This window comes from Macaca mulatta, chromosome 20 (assembly GCF_049350105.2).
Source record: "Macaca mulatta isolate MMU2019108-1 chromosome 20, T2T-MMU8v2.0, whole genome shotgun sequence".
Taxonomy (NCBI): Eukaryota; Metazoa; Chordata; class Mammalia; order Primates; family Cercopithecidae; genus Macaca; species Macaca mulatta.
The window spans coordinates 7,804,668-7,832,091 of NC_133425.1; the positions used below are offsets into that span (position 1 = coordinate 7,804,668).

The following is a 27,424-nucleotide window of genomic DNA, read 5'->3' on the forward strand; positions in this document are numbered from 1 at the left end:
ATGTGGGCAGATCACGAGGTCAGGAGATTGAGACCATCCTGGCTAATGTGGTGAAACCCCATGTCTACTAAAAATACAAAAAATTAGCTGGGCATGGTGGCAGGTGCCTGTAGTCCCAGCTACTAGGGAGGCTGAGGCAGGAGAATGGCATGAACCCAGGAGGCGGAGCTTGCAGTGAGCTGAGATCGCACTACCGCACTCCAGCCTGGGTGACAGAGCAAGATTCCATCTCAAAAAAGAAAAAAAAAAAAGAAAGAAAAAAGAAATAATCTAAGAGGTAGGTGTTATTACTATCCCCATTGTACGTAAAAGATATAATCACAGAGAGATTAAATAAATCACCCAAGATCACATGGCTGTGCATTGACAGAAGAGAAATTCGAATCTGGAAATCCAACTTAAATCTGTGCTTTTAAATATTATTATTAACCGCCTCCCAAAAGAATTTGACTGTATTTTTCCATCAGTCTCTTTGTACTAATTGCCTTTCTTTTTAAATTATTTTATTTATTATTCAGTATGTTAAAACCTTTTGAAACATTCAAAAGTATAAAAAGGGATATAGGAAAAAAATAAGTCTCCTTTCTACCTATGATCTCTGACTCCACGTTTCCCTTCCCAGAAGTAATGACACTTTACCAGTTTGTTTTGTATTTTTTAATTTTCTGTATATTTTCAGAAATATGATATTTTAGGTATATACTAAGGGGGGTGTGTATGTGTATGTGTGTGTGTGTGTGTATGTGTGTGTATCCTCTCCTTCCTTCCTCTCCCAAAAAAGTGATTTCTGTACAGGCTACTTCATCCTTCCCCCCATCACTTAATATATTTTTGGGGTTTGGGGGTGTCTATTTTGCCAGCCTGTGAAACACATGGATAAATATTCAAGTTAAATGTATAATTTTTATGGATTTTTGGTTGTTTCTGTCTGTTCACTGCCTCATTAAGGCCACTTGAAACACGTTTTTGTTTTATTATTTAGGACCCTCTAAACTATAATTGCATGCACCTGCAGTGATGTGGAACCCCCCCCCTTATCTTGAGAACTGTCTTGATTATGTTGAAAGCCACATATTTAAGGAAAGTGGAGAGCCCGTGGTTTATCCTCCTGAGTCAGAGCCTGGAATCAATGACCCTGAGCCCAGAGTGTTGCATCTCTCACCTTTTGGGGGAGTTAATGGTTGCTGCTCAGAGCTGCTGCCTCCGTAGGGTAGGGATGTGTGGGTGCACACAGCAGAGGCTCTCATAAGGATAAAGGTCTCTTTGTGCACCATTCAAAAGAGCGGCCACACCGCTCAGTCGAGATTCGGTGCTTTATCCACTTTCTTCTCCCTTTGTAGTCCCCTTTCCCATGGCATCGCTGAACCGTCATTTCCTGTTCACGTTTCATGTTCTCCTTACCCTGTGTGTTGATTTACATGGATTTCTCTGAGTTGAATTTCCTTCTACCTTACATCCTTTCCACCCTCAAAGATCAGCACAATCTTGTCACCTTCAGGAAACCTTTCCTGATCCACCTAACTGGAATCCTTTCCTTTCTTTTACCTAAACCTTGATTCTGTTATCTTTATCTTCAGCACCTTTATCCTCCCCCCGTACATTGCCCTGCTCATAGTGGTTGCTCAATAAGTACTTGGAGCCAGTCCTGTGGAAATACCAGCATGTGCATGTGCATGCCCTTCAGCTCTCAGAGATCACTAGACTTCCACCTTCCAAACTTAGGATGCCTCACTCATTAGAGAACTGACAAGCTGCCTCACTGTTTGCACAGCCTCCAACACATTATAAATATTTGGATACATCCACCATCAATGCACAGTCATTGCAGAGCCAATAAAACATGACCTTGACTTTCTCCTCTTTGTCTACATGCACCCTACAGCTTCATCTCCAAAGGCTACAGGAGCAAGTGGTGAACAGCTGGGCAAAGGAGGTGTCCTTCACACGTCCTATATTTGGAACTGGTGGAAATAGCCAGTCTGATTATGTGTCAGTTTAACAGGATAGATACGATTTCAAAATGACATCTTCACTGTGAACCCCCTGTGGGCAGGGGCTCATCTTGATATCCCTTGTGCTAGATATTGAATAGGGCAGAGTTTCTCAACCACACCACTATCGATATTTGGGACCAGATACTTCTTGGTCCAGGGAAGCTGTCCTATACACTCTCGGATGTTTAGCAGCACCCTACCTTCAACCTGCTAGGTGACAGTAGCATTCCACACCCTACCTCCCATCCCAGGCCAGGTTGTGCCAAACGAAAATGTCTCCAGGCATGCGCAAATGTCTCCTGGTGGAAGAAATTGGTGTAGGGACTCAAGGAATATTTGTTAAATGAACAGGTAAAATTATCCATATTTGAATATTATCAATTACCTTTCTATTTCTCTACATGAAGAACAAGTAATCTACCTTGGCAGGTGTGCAAGAGAAACACATTTTACTCAATACATAATTAATTGGTTAAAAAACAAAGCTTCTTGTAAACCACCCCCAAATTCTTGCTGCCACCTTGTTATACTCCGAAATGTGGTGACTTTGTGCCTCCATCTGTTACCCAATCTATATAATTTGACATTTTCTAAAAAGTATCCTATTAAAGAGGGTTGTTTTTATTGTAAACTATTTTTCAAATAAACGCATATTGCATTTATTGTAAGCTCTACTATGCATAAAAAATAATTTACCCTGGCCAGGCATGGTGGCTCACGCCTGTAATCCCAGCAGTTTGGGAGGCTGAGGCAGGTAGATCAAGTTCAGGAGTTGGAGACCAGCCTGGCCAACTTGGTGAAGCCCCATCTCTACTAAAAATACAAAAATCAGTTGGATGTGGTGACACACACCTGTAATCCTGGGTACTTGGGAGACTGAGGCAGGAAAATTGCTTGAATCCAGGAGGCGGAGGTTGCAGTGAGTCAACATTGCACCACTGCACTCCAGCCTGGGTGACAGAGTGAAACTCCATCTCAAATAATAATAATAATTATTATTATTTATTTTAATTATTAAATGTAACATTTAGTCAGCTGTTTTCACTGATAGCACAGTTACAGCATGAAGTAAGATGCATGTATATTGAAATAAGAGCCTTTGATGATTTATTGCTAAATAACTGCATAGACTCCACAGCACATACGGAAGATGTTTAAAGTTCTACAAAACACCAGTTGTAGTAACACTCGAGAATCTGAATTGCATGTCCTGTTGATATTTTTTTTAACATTTTTATTAAATATTATCCCCACTTTATTGAACAGTGTCAGGTCAGTGAGATATAAACATGAGGTGACCTTTTATCCACTCACTGCTCCCAAACTCAGAGTTGCATATTATTCCCCTTCCCCTAATAATAACTCGGATTTTTCAACTTTCTGGTCGCTTTTGGTTATTAGATGTACTCTCAATGGGTATTTATGCCTCTGTCATTTTATCTTTCAGAGTAGCTATTTTACAATGTGTTTCAAGTTTCTTTTCTTCCCTTGCCAGTCAGGCTTGTAGCTTCCAAAAAGGAGACAGTGTATGTTGTTTTTCATTCCTCCCCTTCTTTTATCTTGGAATGAAGAGGGAGGATTTTGTATGACTTTGGAGCACTTTTTCCTTTCTTCTTCTGGCCCTCCAGATCTGATGAAGTTTGGGGGCAGGAAGGAAGCGACAAAGAGTCATAGCTCTCAAGCTCAACAGTGTGCTTGCATTCTCCTTATCTGGCATGGTAAGCATGAGTGAGTTGACTGTCACTCATGTAGTTCCCGCAGAAACGGCTGAGCTTGAACCAGTTTGGTGCTGTATTCCAAGAGGCTCACCCGCAAGATGGGGAGACAGTGGGCTGTAGCAACATTGTTGCTACTTGTCTGCTTTCTTTGTTGTAGCTATTCAAATTCTTTCTTTTTCATGATGCATAACTATCACAGATACCTCAAATAGACATACAGGGGTGTCTTTGCTCCTTGTGTTAGTCTGTTTTCACGCTGCTGATAAAGACATACCTGAAACTGGGTAATTTACAAAGAAAAAGAGATTTAATGGATTCACAGTTCCACATGACTGGGGAGGCCTCACAGTCATGGTGGAAGGAGGAGCAAGTTACGTCTTACATGGATGGAGGCAGGTGAAGAGAGAGAGCTTCTGCAGGAGATCTCCCTTTTATAAAACCATCAGATCTCATGAGACTTATTCACTATCACTAAAACAGCACAGGAAACACTTGCCCCCATGATTCAAGTACCTTCTACTGGATCACTCCTACAACAAGTGGGAATTGTGGGAGGTATAATTCAAGATGAGATTTGCGTAGGGTCACAGCCAAACCATATCACTCCTGTTTCTTGATTTGGAAGATCCGGCTCCAGCAAAACCCCAGTCAGCTCTCTTCCTGGTGTCTGTTCTAACCATGCATCTCACAGGCCATTGTCCCCCAACCTTACAGGTGAGCCTCTTGGAATGTACTAGCAAACTAGCCCAAGCTCAGCTATTTCTAGTGGAACTGCATGAGTGACAGTCAACTCATTCATGCTTACCATGCCCAATAGTATGATGCAGGTTGTTCCCCTGCTTCCGTTATTCCCACCCTGCCCCCAGTTTTCCCCAAATTCTATTTTTCTCTGGTGCTCAGGGACATCTCTGAGACACCCATCAAGTTTGCTGTGTCAGTAGACTTCTAACTGGGGAAAGACATTTCAACCTCCCTTGTTGCAGGAGTCTCTGGTATTTGCAAGTGCTTCACTTAGCATGGACTCGTGGCTTTGTGGGTGAGCTCAGAAGCGGGTACCAGAGCTCTCAGACATAGGATCAGTTTTCTTAAGACATCTTACTCATTGCTAGATTGCTGCTAAGGCCTGCGGCTGTCCTGATTATAATTGCATATAGGACAGGCTCTTATGAACATGAAAACATGGTGAAAAATTTTTACTTTTCATAGTTTTTAATTTTAATACCATTGGCTTTTGGAAAATACCTGTTGTTTCAGAACAGCTCACTAGGATTTCAATAAAGTATCCTTAATTTTCCATATATCATTGTAATGAATGACCCATTCTCAGAGCATTTGTGGTCTAGTAGCCCTTGTCCTGCCTTTCTAGGAGGTAGAGAGAGTTTCTCATGGACCCAAACAGGGCTTCTTAATGGAGATTTTTAACATCAAAAGGGATTACATGAGAACAAAGTAATTATCCTTCGTGTATGAGTATCAACCCAATTTACAAAGGAGCGAAATGAAACACTGCAGTTAATTACAGGGACAGTCTCAACTTTGTGGACCAATTAAGGCTCATTGGTTGCAAGCAACAGAAACCAATTCCCCCCCTACATTAAGCAAAAAGAATATTTATTAGCAGTAGTCAATGAGTTTACAAAATTCAGAGGTGGCTGAAAAAGCAGCGTTGGTAGCATGGCAGGCACCAGGCCACTGTGAGGTCTCCGCCATGGGAAGAAATGAATTCCATCTAAGTCTTCTGTCCATCTTTCATTCTGCTCCGGTTCTAGATCCCAGAAGAGCACATCCCATTGGCCGGACTTAGGCAATACCTCCCCTTCGTGAGTCCACCCTGGCAGGGAGAGCTAGGGTGTGACAGAAAGTGCCTTTAGGAAACTCTTCGTCTTCCAGAGTGGGAAGGCAAAGTACCCAATGTATGGTCTTACAAAGGCTGCGTAAAATGGAGGAGCTGTAACTTCTCTTGGGTACTCTTAGGAAAAGGAAGCAGTTACCAACAAGAAGCAATCCGCAGTTCCTTTTCATGGAGAAGGTCAATGTCTGTCCTCTTGCGTGGAGGGTTTCCGAGTTGCCCTAGACTCCACTCCAGTATGGCCCTCAGAGACCATTACTGTTTTCCCATTTCTTGAATGTATGGAGGACCCTCCAGTTACCTCCTGCTTTAAGGCGATGTTTATTAAACATTGTTTGTATCAGGTCTGTGCTGCTTTCTCTGTACCCTTTAAACGTTCATCTCCCTCACTCTCCCATCCCCTTTATGGAGATCATTCCTGCAGAGCAGTCGTGCAGTTTGCTCTGCTTCCTGGTGACCGTCTCTTCTTGAGATTTCTTCCTGCATGGGCATACTGTGGACTGTGCACTTTTCTGCTCTGGATTCCTTTCCTGGACAGTTGCATTGGACTCCATTCCTATTTGTCTGAGCTTAGTTTTTTATTTTTATTTTTATTTTTATTGTCTTTTTAGTGCAGTTACCCTCCCCACGCCTGTGTTACCGTCTCTCTCTGCTCCTAGCGTGTACACACTGTGCAGTGTGAGAAGGCAAAGATCTCAGACTTTCCATGTGAATTGAAGACCCTTCTCTGGCCTCTTGACTGCCGGTGTCACCAACACCACTGGTCACTTTCCTCTCACTTTCTACCTGTATAAAGGACAGTCTCCCGGTGTCCCTGTGGAACATTGTGATTACTGGAAGTTGTCCTGGCTCCTTGGGAATGAGTCCTAAGAAGATTGACCTTACTTCTGATACATCACATGCTCTGTGTTGTAAAGCAAACTTGGCATAGCCAGGAGCATCCTAGGTTGGCCACGTGCTAGATGGCAGGAATTGAGAACTGTCAACACCAGTACAGGAAAAGGAAAGCCAAACCGTGGAACTAGATGAGACGCTGATATTAAGTGTGTGGACAGACCAACTGTACTGATACGGGATTCTTGATTGTCTGCAATAGAGATCTTTTCTAAGTAACCTGTGCAAATGGTAATTTGATTTGAATGCTTTTGGGGAAAATGCAGTATCAGGAAAATTTGAGAACCTGGTTGGGAAAATAGACACAAGGGATGAAGGTACCATTAGTATCCCTGCGTAGAAACTCCCTGCTAAGGATGCTGCTACCAGCCCTGTGATCACTGCCACGTGGCACCACCAGCATCCGTACTCCTGGACACAAAGCCGTGGTTCTGGACTCTACACTTGACACAGCCTCCAGGGATGGTGCTCGATTGATCTCATGCTTTTAGCTAGCCCCTTAAGACCCAAGACCTATGGTAACATACAGAGTCAAGTGATTTTTTTTTTTTCTTACAAAAGCACCAGTGCAATTTGAGGAGGAAAAGCAAGTCTTTTCAACAAATAATCCTGGACCTACTGGATGCTGGAATGGAAAAATTTAACTCAGATCCATATTTTCCATCATAGACAAAAATTAACTGAAGGTAGTTTGCAGACCTGACTACAAAAGCAAACACTTGAAAGCCCCTGGAAGGAAACATAAACATCTGCCTTTGAAAACTGAGCATGGTCAACATTTTCCCAGATAAAACACAGTAAGTACTAGACATAAAAGAGAAGTTTGACAGACTTCCTCAAAATTAAAAACTTTGTCCGATAAAAAGACATTAAGAGAATGAAAATTCAAGTTGCAAGGAGGAAATATAACAATATATATGTTATATATATACACACACATATATATATACACACATATATACACATACAAAGAGCTGTGGCTCTGGAGTTAAATATTTTATTAAGAGAAATGAAAACATATCTGCACATAAAGACTTCTTCAGGGATGCTCATTGCACGTTTATTTACCATGGCAAAAGAAGAAAAAAGGGAAGTTACCCAAGCATCCATCAATAAATGAATGCATAAGTAAGTTTTATAGTCACTCAATGGAATGTTATCCACCAATAAACAGAAATGAATTGCTGACAAGGACATCAGTGTATGTGTGTGTGTGTGTGCGTGCGCGCGCACATGCGTGCGTGTGTATAACATTATACTCAGCAAGAGAAGTTATATCCACCAAAGAGTCCATGCTTTATGGTTCTGGTTTTATGAAGCTGACAAACAGGAGAAATTGGCCTATGGGGATAGAAATCAGGATAGTGATTGTCTTTCACCCACTAAGATACCTCTTCAGTTTCTACCCAAAGACTTCATATATATTTATCTCTAGGCTATCCAGAAAACGGAGATGTGTGAATCATGCTTTTCATGCCATTGGGAAAGGACATCCTGTTCGTAGCAGAGGTGATACGGGAGTATTAATCACCAAATGTTTAGTAAATATTGATACCCAGATGATTTACACAAATCATCACAAGACCACAATCTACCTTTTGTATTAATGCAATAAAAAAAAATTGGATTATAAAAGTACTTCCTTTGCATTTTTTCTGGGGGAGGAGCACAGAATGCAAAGAGGGAGAAAGGAATTTTCTAAGGAGATGGCATTTCTCTGCACTTTGACTGGGGTACTGGTTCATGTATATATGTGTGTTGGCAAAACACCATAGAACTCTACACTTAAGATCTGTGCAGTTCATGTAATTACACATGAATGAAAATGAAAAGTCCAATGAGGCATATCCTAATGGTCCAGCCTGGTCATATGTGTGTATTCAACATATAGAAAACTTGTTTGGCTTCTGTAGCAGGAGGTATGAGCTTTCTGCGAATACAAAGGGTGTTTGAAGGAAGGACGGTCATTCATGACACAGGTCTGCTATAGCATTGGATTCCACATCCTGCGGCAAAAATCAAGTGGGGACCGTGGTTGGGATGAAATTCCATGGGAACAAGGCAGGAGTGAACAATTGCAGTTAGAGTGGAAAATGTGTCCTGGTTTGTCTGGGACTTTTTCTGTGTGAGCGCTCAAAGTCTTGTGTCTTGGGAAAACCCTCTGTTCTAAGCCAACTGGGAGAGTTGGTCACCTTCTTTCCAGCCAGAGCTCTGTCTAAAGTTAAGTCTGATGGAGAAATTGAGGGATCACCCTGGAAAAAGTGAACCCAGAGATTGACTTTGAAGCTCCTCTGGGTATGAGGTCAGTGTGGGATAATTGTCATGGACAGAGACTCACTGGGAGTCTCACAAGCCCTGCCACTCTAAACCACATCAGAACCCTAAGGGTTTTCTTTCATAAACTGATTCATTTTTCTTTTCATACCACCCAACATCCCAAAACCATCAGCTCAGCGTTTTCACTCCCATTCCCTATAAGCTCCATGAGGGTTGTTCGCATGTCTGGTTTATTCATCAATGTATCTTTAGCACATGTAAATGGCTGTGACAGATGCTTCAGTGAATGATTGAATGATTCAGTGAATGATCCAATCCATCAACCGTTGCTCCAGGCTTCCTGTAAAGACCAGGATCCTGACCCATGGACATTTTTGAGGCTTTAAGCCACAGCCCTTCGAGCAAATCCTCTTTCTCTGGGGCTATCACAACCAATATATGTGTATTTAATTAGTCACTGCCTATTTTTATATGTTACACAAGCTCAGTTTCTCCCTCTCCGTTCTCTTTTCCTCAGTAGTGGCAATATAGATTTTTAAGTTTGTATTTATTTTTCAATTTCTTCCCTTTTCCTGCAGTCTCCCTCTAGAGATGACACTTACCTTAATCTTTGACCCACTAAGATGACTCTTTAGTTTCTATCCAATGACTTCATATATATATCTATCTCTAGGCTATCCACAAAACGGAGATGTGTGATTCATGCTTTTCATGCCGTTGGGAATGGACATCTTATTCATAGCAGAGGTGATACAGGAATAGTAATCACCAATGCTTAGTAAACATTGATACCCAGGTGATTTACACAAATCATCACAAGACCACAGTCATCACAGGACTACAATCTACCTCTTGTATACATGCAACCCAAAAGTCTTGAATTATAAACGTACTTGCTTCCTTGGACTTCAGATAAATCTCTAGTATCCTCAAGAGTCTTTCAAAACTTTCACTGTCTCCAGCAAATCTTGTAGGAAGGAAAAAAAAATAGATATCACTTTGCAATTTATGTTTTTACCAGCATGCAATTGAGCAGATTCAATTGACTCCAAATGTTTTGCACATTCTAATTTCTGCCCCCTATTGTCCTCCCCTGTTGACTTCAAGTTAATGTATAATATGATGTGGGACATCCCTCATAAATTCCATATCATCAGAGTAATGTGGCTTTGATGATGTACTGCATTTTAAATTAGCTCTGTCACAAAAGGACGATGGGGGGCCCAGGAGGTTTTTTTTCTTTCTAATTTTCCTTCTGTTCTTGAAGTGTGATAAGTCTAATTATAGTTGGCAGCAAACAGCAGTGTTTCTTCAGGTAGTATGGCTTGTGAGGTCTCTTGGATTGCTATGATATCTTCAGATTTTTATAGTAGATGTCTTAGACCCAACAAGTTAAGATGGCTCCCAAGTGGAGTTTTAAAAGATTAAAGAGAGATTAACAATCCAAGAAGTTACTAACATTGATCTGTCATGGCCAAGTTCAGTGGTGCATTCCTGTGGCTTATTTTACTCATGGGAGTTAAATAACAGTAACATTGTCAGAATCTTAGGATACTTTGGAGAAGAGGGTATGACATATCTAAATTATGAATATACAAAGTAAATTTTGTTTCTTCTAATACTCTACTAATCTGAGGGGGATTCTTCCGTATCCATTGTCTTTTCTGGGGGAAGAAACCAAATGTACAGTCCTGCCTACTGTAGGAAGAATAGCTATAGGTCCTCTCAGCTGTGGTATAGGAAACATGCTCTAATGAACTTTCCTTCCAGTGTTCCATACCAGTGCTTCTCAAGCTTTTAGTGAGCACAGGGATCTTTCCAGGAATCTTCCTACAATGCATATTCTGTTTCATTGGTCTGGGTGGAGCCTGAGATCCGGCACTTCTAACAAGCTTCTAGGTGATGTTCCTGATGCTGGTTCATGCACCACACTATGAACAGCAATCTGTTATAGGGTGTTAAACAACAGAAATGTATTTGTATGTGGATGCCTCTGCAATATAATTGCATCTAGAGGAGAAATGAAATAGCTTACAATTTTGGATGAATTGGGTAGATATAGAATAGCTAACATAAATGGAGCCACGCCTGTATTATTTAACACTCACAGCAGTATAGCTAGGCACAATGCTTCCATTACACAGTTGAGGGGCTATAAGCTTACAGATGTTTAGTGATGTGATCAAGTTGCAACGCTGACACTCCGTGAAATTTGAACCCAGGCAGTATGATTTCAGAGACCATGCTGAAATGCCTGTACTGCTCATGGACTGTTGCCCTGAAACACAGTTTATTTGTCTGGAGTGTAATGTCTGGAACTTTTTACATCTTCATCATTATAAACCTCTCACAAATATTAATTGAGTACCTAAGGCCATTCCTTAAGGTTTTGTAGCAGACAAGAGAAAATAATGTAGTTTGATCTGAAGACCACCAAATAGTGCTCACTGGTAACTGAAATTCAGGAAACCGTTTACATATCCAGGAGTGATTTTCTTTATATATAGGAAAAAAAACATATTTAAATGGAGTTAAATCATTATCTGTAGGAATTATAGCTGAATGGAAGAAGTAACCTAAAGAGCAAGATTTTTTTTTTTAAATGATATCCTGGGAACTGTACAGTGGCTTGCAGATTAATTCTATCTTTGTTTATATTTATACTTTCAAACTTTGTATTCAGGTAAAATTCACATAATATAAAATATAGATATGTTACATAATATAAAATATGTAATATAAATAATATAAAATTATGTGAATTATAAAGTGTGCAATTTAAGGACATTAGTAGATTCACAATGCTGTGCAATGATCACCTCCAATAAGCTCGTGGAAATATGCTCAGCACCATTAGTCATTAGAGAAATGCAAATCAGGCCAGGCGTAGTGGCTCACACCTGTAATCCCAGCACTTTGGGAGGCCGAGGCAGAAAGAGTCCTTGAACATAAGAGTTTTATGTCAGCCTGAGCAACACAGGGAGGCCTCATCTCTACAAAAAATAAAAATAAATTAGCTGAGTGTGGTGGCACATATCTGTCGTCCCAGCTACGTGGGAGGCTGAGGTGGGAGGATCACATCAGCCTGCAAGGCCGAGGCTGCAGTGAGTGGTGATTGAGGCATTGCACTCTAGCCTGGGCAACAGAGGAAAACCCTATCTAAAAAACAACAATAAAAAAAACAAAACAGAAAAAACAGAAAAATGCAAATCAAAACCACAAGGAGACGTCATGTCACACCCACTAGGATGACAAGTAATAACAGAAGGTAACAAGTGTTGTCCAGGGCATGGAGAAACTGAAACTCTCAAATATTGCTGCTGAGAATGCAGAATGGCACGCCTGCTGTGGAAAACAGTTTGAGAGTTAAACCAAGGTAAACGCAGAATTCTCACTCACTTTCGACGACTGAATGTATCTGCCCTTTTCCAGCTCCTGGTTGGTTTTTTGCATAGCTTCTTCCAGGACCTCTGTCTTGTTTGCTAATATACGGTTCTTTGTCCTGTATCCATTCAGGAGCCAATGTAAAATGGTGCCAAACTTACTATTTTAGATGCAAGGAATTGTCTCCTCATTCCAGTGATTTTACCATTGTCTGTTCTTAGCTGGTGCCAGGTTGGAAGCTGTAAGAGTTGTTGGTTGGTTGGTTGGTGCTTTTACTCCAGGTACTATGTCATTCCAGTGATATTTTTACTGTCTCATGTGGGATGTCCTATATGACTTGAATAAAAGTCCCTCTCCATTGCTGTCTCCACAAGGCTGACTCCTTTGACCCCAGCAGAAAGAACAGTTGATGATATTTGGTGCCAAAAAAAAAAAAAAAATTTTGCCTGTGCTCTGACTGTTCTTCTCCTTGGCGGGAAACGTCTGCTGGAATCATTGGGCAGTATGATGGAGGCAGATAAAGGTTTAAACTCTAATTATGCCACTTGGTAGTGTGCATAAACATGGGCAAGTCCTTCAATTTCCCTGTGCCTCTGTTTTCCCAAATAAATCATGGAGTAGTACTTACAGAAATGGCTAATGGTTTAATAAGATAATGCAGGAAAGCATTTAGCATAGCATCTGGCACACAGCAGCATTCCATATCAACCCTGGCTGTTATTGTATCATTATCATGGTTACTGCTGTCCTAGGTTTTACTCTATTACATAGTTTGGGTCTATTTGCACACTACACTTCTTTTAAACACACACACACACACACACACACACACACACACACACACTCTTTAGAATTATCTCATTGCCTTCCTACAAGCTGTCTTTCTGCTTCTGCATGAACTTTTAAACCTTCTCCACTAAGGCAGGGTAATTTTAAATGGTTTTCCCCATGGATAGCCAGCCTAAGAATGAAAACAATTAACAATGTCTTAAGAGAAAGGGAACTTTGCTACTTTCAGGTGTATACAGCAACCCTGCAGTTCAACAGTCTCTGTCCTGGGTAGGGCCTCAGGTGACTTGACTTTGATGAAATAGAGAAGCAGGCTGCCCTCTGTCAGTTGCAGAACCCATGTTTTTTAGCATAGTGACCTGATTCTGTATGTGGCTTGGGGAATCCTATTTGTGACTCTGAGGTCTATTTTTATGGTAATGATTCTTCATTACTTTCACATTCTCGAAAGTAGGTTTTGGCCTTAAAATGTGTGCAATTCTCCCTCAATTGTTCTTTATTCATAGATAGCCATGATATAAGCTAGCCGGCTGGCTGGCTATAAAAAAAAAAATTCAGGCCTGGCGTGGTGGCTCACGCCTGTAATCCCAGTACTTTGGGAGACTGAGGTGGGTGGGTCACAAGGTCAGGAGATCGAAACTATCCTGGCCGACATGGTAAAACCCCATCTTTACCAAAAAATACAAAAATTAGCTGGGTGTGGTGGCATGCACCTGTAGTCCCAGCTACTTGGGAGGCTGAGGCAGGAGAATCTCTTGAATCTGGGAGGCGGAGGTTGCAGTGAGCCGACAGTGCACTGCTGTACTCCAGCCCGGCAACAGAGTGAGACTCCATCTCAAAAAAAACAAACAAACAAACAAACAAAAAATGAAACTCATTCTCTGTCCAGAAATTTCAAGAACGCCAAATCTGTGATGACTGTGTTGACAAATTCTTATACAATGCTTTAAACATATTCAGATTTTAAGTTTTATTAGCTTATCTAATTATTCATTTAAAATAACTCTTTAAAAAGACCAGCTTATCTTACCCTAGCTGTAGTTTTTTGTTTGTTTGTTTGTTTGTTTTGCTAGTGAAACTATCCGTGGATTACTTTATCTCAGATTATATTCATCATATTTCTCCATTATAAATCCATTAAAATGTCGCTTCTCTGACTTCTTGGAGTTGAGGTCTGTGATTATCTGGTAGCAGAAGAAATTCCTGCCCACAGCCCCCAGGACATTTCCACATTGCAAAGCAGCATGAAGAGCAAGCATGAGTGAATCAAGTTCTCATATAAAGAGGGATCCTAGGACAATGCTACTTATAGAGATGGAAAAGCTCTAAGATATTTCCACGTAAAAGAAACCTCTGGTTCAGAGAGGGAAAATAACCTAAGTTTTCACCCTGAGTTCGTAGTAGGACACAGAAGAGAACTCTTTCAGTCCATGCAGTAGTGGCTCTAGGTCCTCCTGTCTTAGGCTCTGAAGGGAGACAGACCGCAGTCTCTCCTGGAATAGCCTGGGAAGGAACTTTGACATCAAGATATTCAACCTCCCAATTGTAGAAATGGGGGGCTCTGGTGTTCATTCATGCATGTAACAAGTATTTATGGCGCACTTACCCAATGCCAGACACTGTTCTAAACAGAGGTTACGGCAGTGACCAACCCTGGACGGTTCCCTGCTCACGTGGAGTTGGTCACAGTGTAGGGATCAGACAGTGAATACGTAAGTCAGCGATCTGCCGAGAAAGATGACAAGTGTCACATCAGGGTGACGTAGTAGTACCTGAGACAGGGCATAGTGAAGGAAACATTTTTTCTAAGTGCGATGGAAAGTCACTGTAGAGTTTTAAATAGAGGAGGGATAGGATATGATTTATGTTTTAAAAATCTCTGTGACACCTAGGTGGAAATTTAATTGTGGGAAGAGCAAGAATATCAATTCTGGACAAATGCTGTAGGTCAGAGAAGAGATGATGGTAGCTGCTAAGATGGTAGCTGTGGGCAGGAGCTAATGATAGCAGAAGGATGCTGGACATAAAGATGAGGACTGGACCTTAGACTTAGTGGAAGAGGTGAGTGAAAAAGACTTACTAATAACTTTAATGGTTCAGCTTGAGCATCTGAACGGATGAACCCGAAGAGAAGTTTGCATCAGGCTCTGTGCGGCAGCTAGTGTTCACATCGATTTATGTCCTCTTTTTTTTTCTTTCTTTCTTTTTTTTTTTTTTTTAATTAAAGAGATCTGGTCTCGCTCTGTCACCCTTGCTGGAGTGCAGTAGAATGACCATAGCTCACTGCAGCCTCAAACCTCCCGTCTCAGCCTCCCGAGTAGCTGGGACTACAGATGCACACCATCACACACAGATAATTTTTTTTTCTTTAGAGATAGAGTATTGCTCTGTTGCCTAGACTGGTCTCAAACTCCTGGCCTCAAGTGATCTTCCTTTGTCTGCCTCTCAAAGTGCTGGGATTACAGGTGTGAACTACTTTGCCCTGCGAACGTCTATTTTAAAAATAATCTTGAGATCTATAAGCCATGCCTGACCAGAGGGCAGATCCTTATCTATTTCTTTTCTCTTTCTTGAGTAGCACTTCACGCAGGGCTGGATTGTGGGGTGTTCTAAATGCAGGTGTGGGTGCAGGTGTAATGGAGGGTTTCACCCTGTGTGTGCTTTCCTCTGTGTCCAAGGACTGCAGCTAAGAAAGGGTGTCTCGGTGGGTAATCGCATGATCCACTGCCCTATGTGGGACCACAGTCTTAAGTCGCTGGCTCTGCCTTCCTGGGTGCCACAGTTACCGTCATTTGTAAGACTGTAAACTTCATCAGCCTGCATTGACTTCCTCTGGGTACATTCTTGGGGACCACACAGTGCTGAGTCACAGTTAGAAGGGGTGTCTGTCTTCACAGTGCGGCATCACTCTGCTCCTGGATGCCCTGCTCTTTATCGTTCCTCCTCTCTCACTCTCCCTCCCCAGGGCCACGCTATCCTTTGGCAGTGATCACATCCAAGCCAATTTTGATCAATAGTTTCGTTCATTTCAAATGGAAATAAGCTCCGTGTTTAGCAGATGACGAGAGTTACACTCAAAATGTGGCACCTTTGTACCCCATTCCTTAGGTTGAACATGGCAGGATTCTTCAGGAGGGGAGAAGATGTGCTAGACTTAATGTTTAACATTCTTAGGACGGACGGCGTCTCCTCCATGCCGCCTTTAGCTGTAAGCTCAGCAACTCTGGGAATTGGAACAGCTGCCCCTCCTTGAGACTCTTTACTGCTTGTGACTTGACACAATGGAAGGACAGAGACCCCTGAGACTCTATGCACCTTTATTGGGTTGGCCTGGGTCAAGCCTGTTTGCAAAGACATTTTCTTTCTTGACTCTGACATGTGGCTCAGCTTAGGAACCCATTTCTTTTCTCTCTCAGACCTTTCCTCCTGCATTTTGAGCTTTGCACTTTTTATACCTTACTGTGGCTCCAAGAAGGCCTTTACTGCTGCTTTGGGGTTTTTTTGTTGTTGTTGTTCTTGTTTTGTTTTCTACTTAGATGCTTTACCATCCTGGATGATTTTTGCCTGGTTGGAAAGAGGCACCTTGGTAGGGGAGGAGAGAGGAGAACCTACAGGATTATGTGAAAATCTTTCCCTGGGGTTCACAAAGAAACATCTTAGAGGGTTAGAATCTCTCTCCAAACCTTTGTAAGACAAGTCTTCTGAAGTGTCACCACAGAGTCTACCCTGGGGGAAGAAGCTGCATCTTTCCAGATACACCTGCATGAAAACAAAAGAAGAAGAAGAAGAAAAGAAGAAGAACCCAGGAAGGATAACACAAGATAGAAAGGCCGTCTTGGCATTTGGAGGATGAGAATTATAAGGGCATTTTGCTTTTAAATCTAAGAAAGATATAAAGAGGAGAGATGTTGAAAGCACCTTGTCTCTGATTTCTTTTGTTTGTCAGATATTAAAAAGTACCTGAAGTGCTCTGCTGGGTCCCTCTCATGTGCCATCTGGCCCATGAGCTGCTTGAGATGGGAGAATATCTTACCCGTCTTTGCATCCCCAGCACCAGTACATTCAACCCAGTAACTTCCACGGTGCTTATTCGGGGGCAACAGGCCCTGTTGAACACGCATTCATTTTGTGGTACTTGGACCACACTTGGCAGAGAAAGAGGTATTTCTGGGCCGCCACAGGTGTGGTTGCAAGAAATGAACCTCAGAACTTGAATGGATTCAAATCAAGCATATCTAGACCATAGGAGAAGTGTCACCAATGGTAGGAAAGCCTCTTTCCCCCTCTTCCAATCGGAGGAACACCTGGGAAACATTTGTACCTAAATTAGTTCTTGGCTTTGCTGTCCAGCTTAGGAGAACGGATGTTCCGGGAGGCCCTGTAATTTACTGTTTGATAGGACCTCATAGGAAATTGTTCATGCGAATTCAACTCTGATCTCTTCATGATTGAGTATTGTTTTCTCTTCATATTGTTTTCTCTTAGCATTCGATCTTATTGATTCAAATGCTCTTTTCATTAACTTCATGGGTCCATAGAAGAGATTTGATGGATTTGAGGATCATACCTTCAGTTTTACTTACTGCGTATCCACCCCATGCTAACTGTGGGTCTCTGTATAAGTTTGCCTTTTCAAACCTCAGTTTCCGTCTTTGTCAAATGGAGATAATACTCCTCTCTCAAAGATATTGTGAAAATTAAATGATGCTGAGCACGTAGATTAGTCAGCGAAGGGCACCCACTACCAACGATATTATGATGGGGCTTGATCCAACTTGGAATCCGTTACCTTTGCCCAGGACCATTGTTTGCACGTGTCTGCTTTTTATGATTATTAGTTAAGAGTTTATTTTCATATAGAGGATGAGGGAAAGGGTGATTAAGCATAGGTTATTCAGTTTAAACTAATGAATCTTTTTTTTATAGGCTGACCATCTGTCAGGGAAGTGACAGAAGGCATTCCAATAGGACTGAGTTGAATTAAATTAAGAGATAAAAGTAATAATAATGGCTTTCCTCCAAACGATATCTAAAAATCTGCGCACTTTTTCCCTAGCGCCATTATTGCCACTTTAATCGAAACTACCTGCGTCTGGACTGCAAGCCTCCTAACTGGTCTCCCTCTTTTCCTTGCCTTCAGATCCAATCTTTTTGTGATAGGTTGATCCTTTTAATATTCAAATCAGGTTACCTTTCCCCATCTTTCCCCCCTCTTAGCCTTGAATAAAAACCCAAATGTAAAATAAAAATTGATAACTTGGCCTGTAATCCCCGTTTCATCTGGCCTCTTGCCTTCCTCTCCCACCCCTCTCTCTCTCTTTCTCTCCAGGTCATTATTCCTAGGGCTTTCAACACACTGTCCTCCATGTCATTTCTGTTCCAGCCCTGGAGACGTGTACCTTTCCTTCTGCCAGAGGGTGCCTCGGGTCATGGTCACTTGGCAAGGCCCACTCTTGTGTCACATCTCAGTTTAGATTCTGCAGAAAGGCAATTCCCAATCCCTCCAATAACTGCTCACCACCCCCAAAGATCTCACTGGACTAATTGCAGATTCATTGGCATGGTGCTTGTTAAGTTACTCACCATGGTGTCCCCAGAACCCATCTTAGTGGCATTGCTGAATAAAAGGTGCTTCAGACTACAAAGGGCTTATATAATGTGCATTTTCCAACTTCAGGCTTGTGGCGGCTTTGTGAGAAAGGCATATACTGGACGGCCTCAAAGCTATAGAAGAGTAGTCCAAAGCCGACTGTGGTGAAAACTTGGAAATGGAAGAATAGGGTCTGAATCCCAAGTGTCTGATGCCAAGCCTAAAGCTCTCTCAACTTGAGTATTGCACATGGTAGACACTCTCTGTGTACTGTTGTCTAAAACAGGGATATCCAATCTTTTGGCTTCTCTGGGCCACATTGGAAGAAGAAGAATTGTCTTGGACTCTTCGTAAAATACACGAACACTAACAATAGCTGATGAACTATTTAAGAAATCACAGAAAAATATTATAATGTTTTAAGAAAGCTTATGAATTTGTGTTAAGCTACATTCAAAGGCATCCCGGGGCACACGTGACCTGTGGGCCATCGGTTGGACAAGCTTGGTCTAAAAACGTATTGTTTGTCTAGGTAGGGTCATCATTTATGAAGCTCTTGAGCAAGCATTTTCATGTCACTCATATCACCTGTCAGACTTTCTCCCGAGTACATTCTAAGCCCTTCCTTGCCTAATCTGCACAAAGACCTTGTAAGATAGTGTATTAGTTAGTATCACAAACTGGGTGGCTAAAAATGACAGAAATTTATTGCCTCACCATTCTGGGCCAAGGAGCCCAAAGTCAAGGTGTCAGCTGAGTCATGCTCCCTCTGAAACCTTTAGGGGAATTCTGCCTTGCTTCTTTTGACTCCTGGTGTGATAGCAATCTCTGGCATATTGTGATTGGCAGCTCCATAGCACCTCTGTCTGCTTCCATTGTCATGTGGCATTCTCCCTGGGTGTTTTCACATCATCTTCCTTCTGTCTATGTCTGTCTTTGTGTCCACATTTCTCCTTATAAGGACAGGTCCACCCTACTGACCTCATCTTCATTTGATTCCTTTCTGTAGATTCTATTTGCAAACAAGGTCACATTACCAGGTACCTGAGGTTAAGGGTTTATCTGTCTTTTTGAGGGGACATGGCTTAACCCCTAGCAGATAGATATCCTGGTTAAAGGTTTATGTCTTTTTGAGGGGACATGGCTTAACCCCTAGCAGATACATATCCTATTCCATTTTCACAAATGGGATCACAGGCTCCATAATAGGCCCAAAGATTCTGAGCTTGCAATTGGCAATAACAAGTTCAAATACAGATCTTGCCTCCTAAGTCCACGCTTGGTTTGTGGACCAGACAGTTTTCAAACCTTCAAGTCAAAGCGTGGTCCATAGATTCAATTAACTTTCAAAGAGTGAAGTGGGGCCCTTTTTCTTGGCTCAAAGTGAGCTTAGCCAGGAGAGGCAGAATTTTAAAGTGCCTGAGCGCGTGTATTATTACGAGCTCTGCCTGCTGAAGCAGAAATGGGTTCTTCCCCTGCCCAACTCTGCTGCATTGAGAATAAAGTGTCTGGCACTCTTTTACTAAGAGGCAAGCCATTCTTCATTTTAATTGGTGGGAAAAAAGTTTATTCTAAAATGCTCTTTCCCCAGAATAGTTCCCTAAAGTTGGATATAGTGTCTGTGTTTTCTTCCTCCTCTTTCTTCCTAGGAATCATTACCAGTCCCGGCTGGTGATTTATAATCACATTCCCAACAAATTCCACTGTTGTTAATGACTACTTATTTTCTATACAAATGATTTTTGCTCTCCTTCCTGAGGATAATTAACTAAGAAACTGGTAATAAATTACTGATAATGATCAGTTTGTCAGAGATGATTGTCGAATGGTGCCATCTTCCATAGTAACTAGATAAAGTATCTTTAATTGCTGATAACAGAACAGACAAATTGTGGTTATTTTTTTCTTTTTTTGTTGTTGTTATTGAGATATTCATGAAATCTTCCTGGAAGGCAGGCAGAATAACACCTTTTTTTCTCTCTCTCCTGAGGGAGGGGAAAAGGAAGAAACAGTCATGACTTACAGACTTCTAGAAATATAGTAAATGTGATCGCTTTTCGAGGTTTCAAACGAGATAGCTGATCTTTCTAAAGCAGAGATTAGAGAAAATCTACTCTGGGATACATTTTGTTTGGACCGGGGTGCTTCCTGGCCATGTGTGATTTTTTTTTCCCCTCAAAATCTCTTTCGTATTTGCATCTAAACCTCTGCCTTCAAATGTGACTTCTTTGAACTCTGGAAAGGAATGGTATTTAATTCCCAGCATTTCTCACAGTTAGGATGCTGATTAAACCCCAGACTGCCAGCGAGGCTATGACAGACCCTTAGCTGGGAAACGTAGAGAAGACCTATGACAAGGCATGTACACTGAAAGTCCTTTAATCATAGCCCTTATTATCTATTTTCTTTTTTTTTTTTTTTTTTTTTTTTTTTGAGACGGAGTCTCGCTCTGTCGCCCAGGTTGGAGTGCAGTGGCCGGATCTCAGCTCACTGCAAGCTCCGCCTCCCAGGTTCACGCCATTCTCCTGCCTCAGCCTCCCGAGTAGCTGGGACTACAGGTGCCCACCACCTCGCCCGGCTATTTTTTTGTATTTTTTTAGTAGAGACGGGGTTTCACCGTGTTAGCCAGGATGGTCTCGATCTCCCGACCTCGTGATCCGCCCATCTCGGCCTCCCAAAGTGCTGGGATTACAGGCTTGAGCCACCGCACCCGGCCCTCTATTTTCTTATTGACAAGCTCACACTGTTCATTGTGGTACGAATTGCAGGATCTACTATTAACTTCAATTCTTTAAAGGATATACATATTTCACATAGTGAAGGCTGGGTTACATTTAATCCAGTTAAACATGTCACTTTACTGACATGCCTTGAATATTGTGAGTCTTGGGTATTGCAATCCTTTATTTATAATCTCCATCAGTCTTGTAAACTTTTGTTTTGTTTGGCTAGATGTCAGCAACTGTCAAACAAGCTGTGGTGTCCGAGATCATTTGAATTATTTTGGCAGTTTAGAAAACAGTGTGATGCTTAAAAGAAAAAAATGAGAATTCCAAAGGTGGGGGTCTCAATATCAAATTGTTGGGGGTCTGTAGTGTCTCTTCGGGCTTTCTGGGTTTTGTTATGAGAAGGGAAGCCACAACCAGCACAGAATTAGAATGTACAAAGTTACAAGGATGTTTACACATTGATTTCTTCAGAATTCCTTCAGTTCCAAGTGAAAAAAGAATTTTTTTTGAGTTTCAAGTAAACTCTCCAGGGAGTCACAGGGATGAGAAAGATACAAATAAAACATGAATAAAGTTTCAAATAAGCTCAAGGAAAAAGAGAATTAGATTATAGAACTGGGAAGCACAAAGGGTAGACTTCAGGCATGGCTGATGTCACAAGATCTCTGATTCTCTCAGATCTGCTTCCTCTTTTGGTACCAGGCATTGGCAAGTTTCTTCCACACATAGTCACTGAGAAGTTAGCATACTCAGCTGGGTGCAGTGGTTCGTGCCTGTAATCCTAGCACTTTGGGAGGCCTAGGTGGGCAGATCACTTGAGGTCAGAGTTTGAGACCAGCCTGACCAACACGGCGAAACCCCATCTCTACTAAAAGTACAAAAATTAGCTGAGCATGGTGGTGGCACCTGTAATCCCAGCTACTCAAGAGGTTGAGGCAGGAGATTCACTTGAACCTGGGAGTTGGAGGTTGCAGTGAGCTGAGATCATGCCTGGGCAACACAGCAAGACTCTTTCTCCAAATAAAGGGAGGAGGGAAGAGGAGGAGGGGAGGAAGGAGGAGGAGGAGGGGAGGAGGGAGGAGGAAAGCATCCTCTTGAAGATACTGCGGAAAATTCTAGGGAAGGTTCTGATTGGCTAATTTGAGTCCTGTGCCTACTTCTGAGCAACTCTGTAGACAGTAGGGCTGGAGTTTTCTGAGTGGCTGATCTCGAGCCTCATGACCCACAGAGTAAGGTAAGAATGAGGGGAATACAGCTCTAACTAAATGAAATAGGCAGATGTAGAATGGGGCAAGGGTGGTTCTCCAAAGTAAAAGAGTTTAGGTCAATCCGAAAACAGAAGGAAACACAAGCACACGCTGGAGTGCAGTGGCATGATCTCAGCTCACTGCAACCTCCGCCTCCCAGGTTCAACAATTCTCTTGCCTCAGCTTCCCAAATAACTGGGTCTGCAGGCGTGTGCCACCAGGCCCGGCTAATTTTTATATTTTCAGTAGAGACAAGGCTTCACCACGTTGGCCAGGCTGGTCTCCAATTTGTGGCCTCAAGCAATCTGTCCACCTAGGCCTCCAAAAGTGCTGGGATTATAGGCACCTGCCACCATGCCTGGCTAATTTTTGTATTTTCAGTAGAGATGGGGTTTCACCATGTTGACCAAGCTGGTCTTGAATTCCTGACCTCAAGTGGTTCACCTGTCTTGGCCTCCCAAAGTGCTGGGATTACAGGCATGAGCCACTATGCCCAGCCTTCATGGTATACTTCTAATTCTTTGCTTCTTCATGAGCTTTTTCCAGCATGAGCCAAAATCAGTTTCTTCTTCTGCATCCCCATTGAAATTGTTATTCTTCTTAAAATACTTAGAATGTACCTACTTCAGTTTTAGTTTCTGAGAATTTATGTCTTTCTTGAGAAACAGAGTACCGTTTTGTGATTCTTGCTTCAGTACTTCACATTCATTAGAACAATGCCTGGCACTAAATAAATATTTAATTCTGGTGAGTTCTTCCCAGACAAGACTAAAAGAGGGTGTGAATACTTGGGCAACTCAAGTTATCAGTTGGGTATGGCTGTGTTCACTTATGGGAATATGAGTGTAGCTATTGATAGTTTGGAGGAGCAAAGAACAGTCAGCTGACTGCAGAGGCGGATATGGATTTTGTTTCTCTTGGGGGCCCTAGGAATTTTGCCACACCTGGACCCATTTTATGTGATAATGGCTCTGAGTTTTGGGTTACAGAGCTCAACTTCCGAGAATAACACAAAGCAAGGGGCTTCCCCGTATGTCTATATAGATCTAGCCCAACTCAGGATAAACAGCTTCTCATTAATTCAGCAAATATTATGTAGCATCTGCTATGTGTTGGACACATGTAATGAGTAAATACGTATGTGACTGCTGCCCTCATGGTTGGAGCTTTGCTACTGGGATGGTCCAATTAGGGGCTGCCTCTTACTACCAGTGAGATCTCAGAGTAGTTGTTTAACAACTCTATGCCTCAATTTTCCTGCCTGTAAAATGGGAATAAAGGGCTACTTCACAGAGCTATTGTGAAGACTAAAGGATCTAATGATTTTACACTGTCTAACATAAGTAACCATTTAGCAAATGACAGCTATTACATGTAGCTATTGGCTCATGAAGGCTGCAGGCTGGTAGCACATACATTCATCAAATGATAACATTTAAAATGTAAATTATGACATAATTGATCTGAAGAGGAGGTACTTGATGTTAAGAACACTTAAAATATGGAATTCTGTAAAAGCTTGCCTGGGAACGTGTAGCTCATACAGCTACAGATAAGACTATTAATAGATTAGAGCCAAAATGAATAATGTATCCATTTTTGATGATTGATAATAAGGCAGCAGTTGTGGACAGCTGAGATGGTCCTTTTCCAACCAGGACATCAAAGCTACTGTGATTATCATGACAATTACATCTCACATTCTGCCAAGATGGTTCTTCTCGCTCAGTGCCTTGGTCATTTCAGAGTGGGAAAAGCCTTCAGCTCAGTGTCCTTCAGGATCCAGTCTGCTTTTTAAATTTCTGAGAGTCATTTGGATTTCAGAAGGATTTGCCTCTCATCTTCCAGTCATATCCCATTACCAGTCAATTCAGAACATCTATCAGTTCAGCAAGAGAGGAAAGGATGAATTTCCATGCCTCCCACCTTTGCTTGGTAACAGGTTATGCTTAAGCAGTCACTTCATGACTTACTGCTTCTTGCTGGGACAATAATGTTCTTGTGTGTGGCTAAGCTATGCCCACATTTAAAAAAGTTAGAACACATCTTGTAAATATCCATACCTTTGAAAGTCCTCCTTTAAGTTGAATTAGACCAGTGAATAGAGTAATAGTGAAAGTATTTGAAGTAGGGCAGCCCTTTTTCTTTAAAAGGAAAGAGAATAACTAATATCAGGAAACCAATCAGACCGGCGAATCAGAGCCCAGTTTTGGGGTCTGACAGACTCTGGGTGGAATTGCTGTGATACCTTGGGCTAGTCTCTATAGTTCTCTAAAACTTAGTAATGTAATCTGCAAAATGGAATAATAATGCCCAGTTCCTGGATTTGTGGTGAAGATTGAAGGAGATACTACCTACGAAGTATTCAGATGTTTGCCTGGTGTATGGTAATTGCTGAATAAATGTTATCCATTATCCCAGTGTTGTGTGCATCGATGACAATGATGAACAAGAATGCTTGAGGAATTTTGAGGTTTGATTCGTCATTCTTTTACCTTCTGAATTTTGGCATCCTTGGAAAAGGGAAACAGATACAAAATTGTTATATTCCCTTTGTTGCAGAAATGTGTAATTATGTGATATACACATGCACATGTGTACATTTATACCAAAAAGTATGTAGAAAATATACACACACACACACATATATATACACACACATACAATTATATGTAGTCTGTATCAATGTATTATGTGTAAGATATATATTATAAATATATAGTATAGAGTATGTCTGGTAGTATATTCTGTTTTGTGTTATACATAATATAACAAAATGTATAGTATGTTATTAGATTACATATTCCTGGTATCTGTGTTACAATCTTTTCTAATTAAAAATTTAAAAAATTAAAAAGCATCAGCTACTCCCTGCAAGTTCTCTGAGGGCTGGTTTTATTATTATTTGTTTTGATACTTCAGTGGCAGCAACTTCCTGTTATAGCCAGAGTCTCAGTGTGTAATCCCATGAAAGCGTCCCTAGGTAACAGGATGTGCCCACTGGTCATGGAAGTCAGTTCTGTTAAATAGGGAGGATTTTATCTGTCTGAATAAATATTTCTGCGGCTCTTCTCACTCTATGGATTTGAGATGTGAACAGGCAAGAAGGGTCATCACTATAAATCAAGAGTTTCCATGAAGTCGCCACCGATTTAGAGCAGACAGCAGCTTTTGGGTTGAAAAAAAGATCGTGAAGTGCAGGCGTAGGCAGCAAATGCTGGGGATAATGTGTGGCGTGTATAGGACTACTCAGGGAACGTTTATCAAGGATGGACAGAATGGAGAATAATGCTTTTTTTGAGATAAGTTAGCTAATCGATCATTGGCAAGGGAAACATGGAAATACTTGGTAGAAATTGGTGCCACCTACACCAGTCCAAACAAGTACATGTACCTCAAACGTACCATCCAACATCCAATTGTCACTAAGTCTATCTAACCACATCTTACTCACCTTTGTGCTACTCACAGGTTGACATGGAGGTAAGAGTAGATGCGGTGGGAATGGACGATGTCTCCCAGGACAGGATGATAGAAAAGGAAGAAAAGAGGATTTGTTTTAAGGAAGGGCCACTTCTATGAATGGTTAGAAGAATGGAGGAGAGAAGGACAGCAAAAAGTGATAGGAGAGGTGGTGGGTGAACCAGGGAGGGACAGTTTCCTAAAGGGTAGAAGGAATTTCATGGAGACAGCAACCCGTGGATGGTGCCAAATCTCATCATGAATTGACAAGAGTCCTTGGATTTACCTTCCCGGGAGTCAGTTTTATAGATTTTACACAACTTTGTACCTAAATCATTCCCAACAAATTAAGTGTGAGTTCCAGAGGGCAGGTACTGGGGTTTATTCATTTTGGAAACCCCAGGGTCTGGCAGACAGATTAGGGATGAATAAATATGTTTTGAAAGTATGAATGGATGAATGAATGGATAAAATAAGTGCTAACCTTAACAGTTTAATATCCGTGCAAAATGAAAGTAGCAAAGTGTTAAAGAAGTAATTAGAAATTGGCAAAATGGGGCACAAGAAACCATCTTAGATATGTGGTAACTCTAGGGGTTTAAGAAATAGCATCCCTTTATTTCCCTACTGAGTAAGAACCAACTGAGAAAGAAGCTGGGCAGGAAGGCAAAAGGAAATAAACAATCTTTTTTCATTTAGCCTAATGTTTTTCAGGTTCTGATCCCATCCCCGTGACGTGTTGGGAACAGGCAAGTCTGTAGAGATGCGAAGTAGATTAGTCATTGCCTAGGGATGGAGCATGGACTGCAAATGTGCACAAGGCTTTCCTCCCGGGGTAATAAAAAATGTTCTAAAATTAAATTGTGGTGATAATGGCACCACTGTGTGAATATACTAAAAGCTACTGAATTGCGTACCCTGAATTCGTGAATTTTGTGGTTTATGAACTCTATCTCAATAAAACTGTTTTTCTAAACAAGAAAACAAAAAGGTTTTCACTTATTAAATAAACCAAACTTTATAGGTATGGCCAAATGGGCTTCCTTGTATTCTCCTGATTTGTGCAGACTTGCCCATCAGTCACTGAAAGTGTGGAAACCTTCAGTCCGTCCCCTGGCCTCCAATACACACAGACACACATACGCAGACACACATGCAGACACACACACATGCAGACACACACAGACACACACACACAGTCTCTCTCTCTCTCTCTCTCTCTCTCTCTCTCTCTCTCTGTCTCTCACTGTCTTGTTCTCTTGCTTTCTCTCTCACTCATGAGTGCTGTGGCTGAGAAAGCAGCCGAGAGTACACTTTTTCTGCCAGCTGGAGAATTTGACATAGGGTAAGTGACTAGCCTGAGTACATCTAGGTTCTTTCCCCAAAGTAACCAATTTGATAAACCATTCCTTCTTACGCATGGTGGAATGAGAAGCTGGGGAGAGGCCCAGAATATTATGCTAGAAAAATTCTTGCACATGGAAACACAGG

The 27,424-nt window shown here is 41.6% G+C and overlaps 1 protein-coding gene and 1 long non-coding RNA gene across 32 annotated transcripts in view; one reads left to right on the top strand and one right to left on the bottom strand.

Moving 5' to 3' along the window:
- The window catches only part of RBFOX1 (RNA binding fox-1 homolog 1), a 2,485,711-nt gene that overhangs the window by 1,302,157 nt on the left and 1,156,130 nt on the right, over positions 1-27,424 (top strand). The gene's annotated exons all lie outside the window — the stretch shown is intronic.
- LOC144337914 (uncharacterized) lies at positions 12,931-16,708 on the bottom strand. The gene is made up of 2 exons (XR_013411555.1): positions 15,190-16,708; positions 12,931-13,666 (listed from the first exon to the last, which is right to left on the bottom strand). It is a non-coding gene; the product is annotated as an uncharacterized LOC144337914 (long non-coding RNA).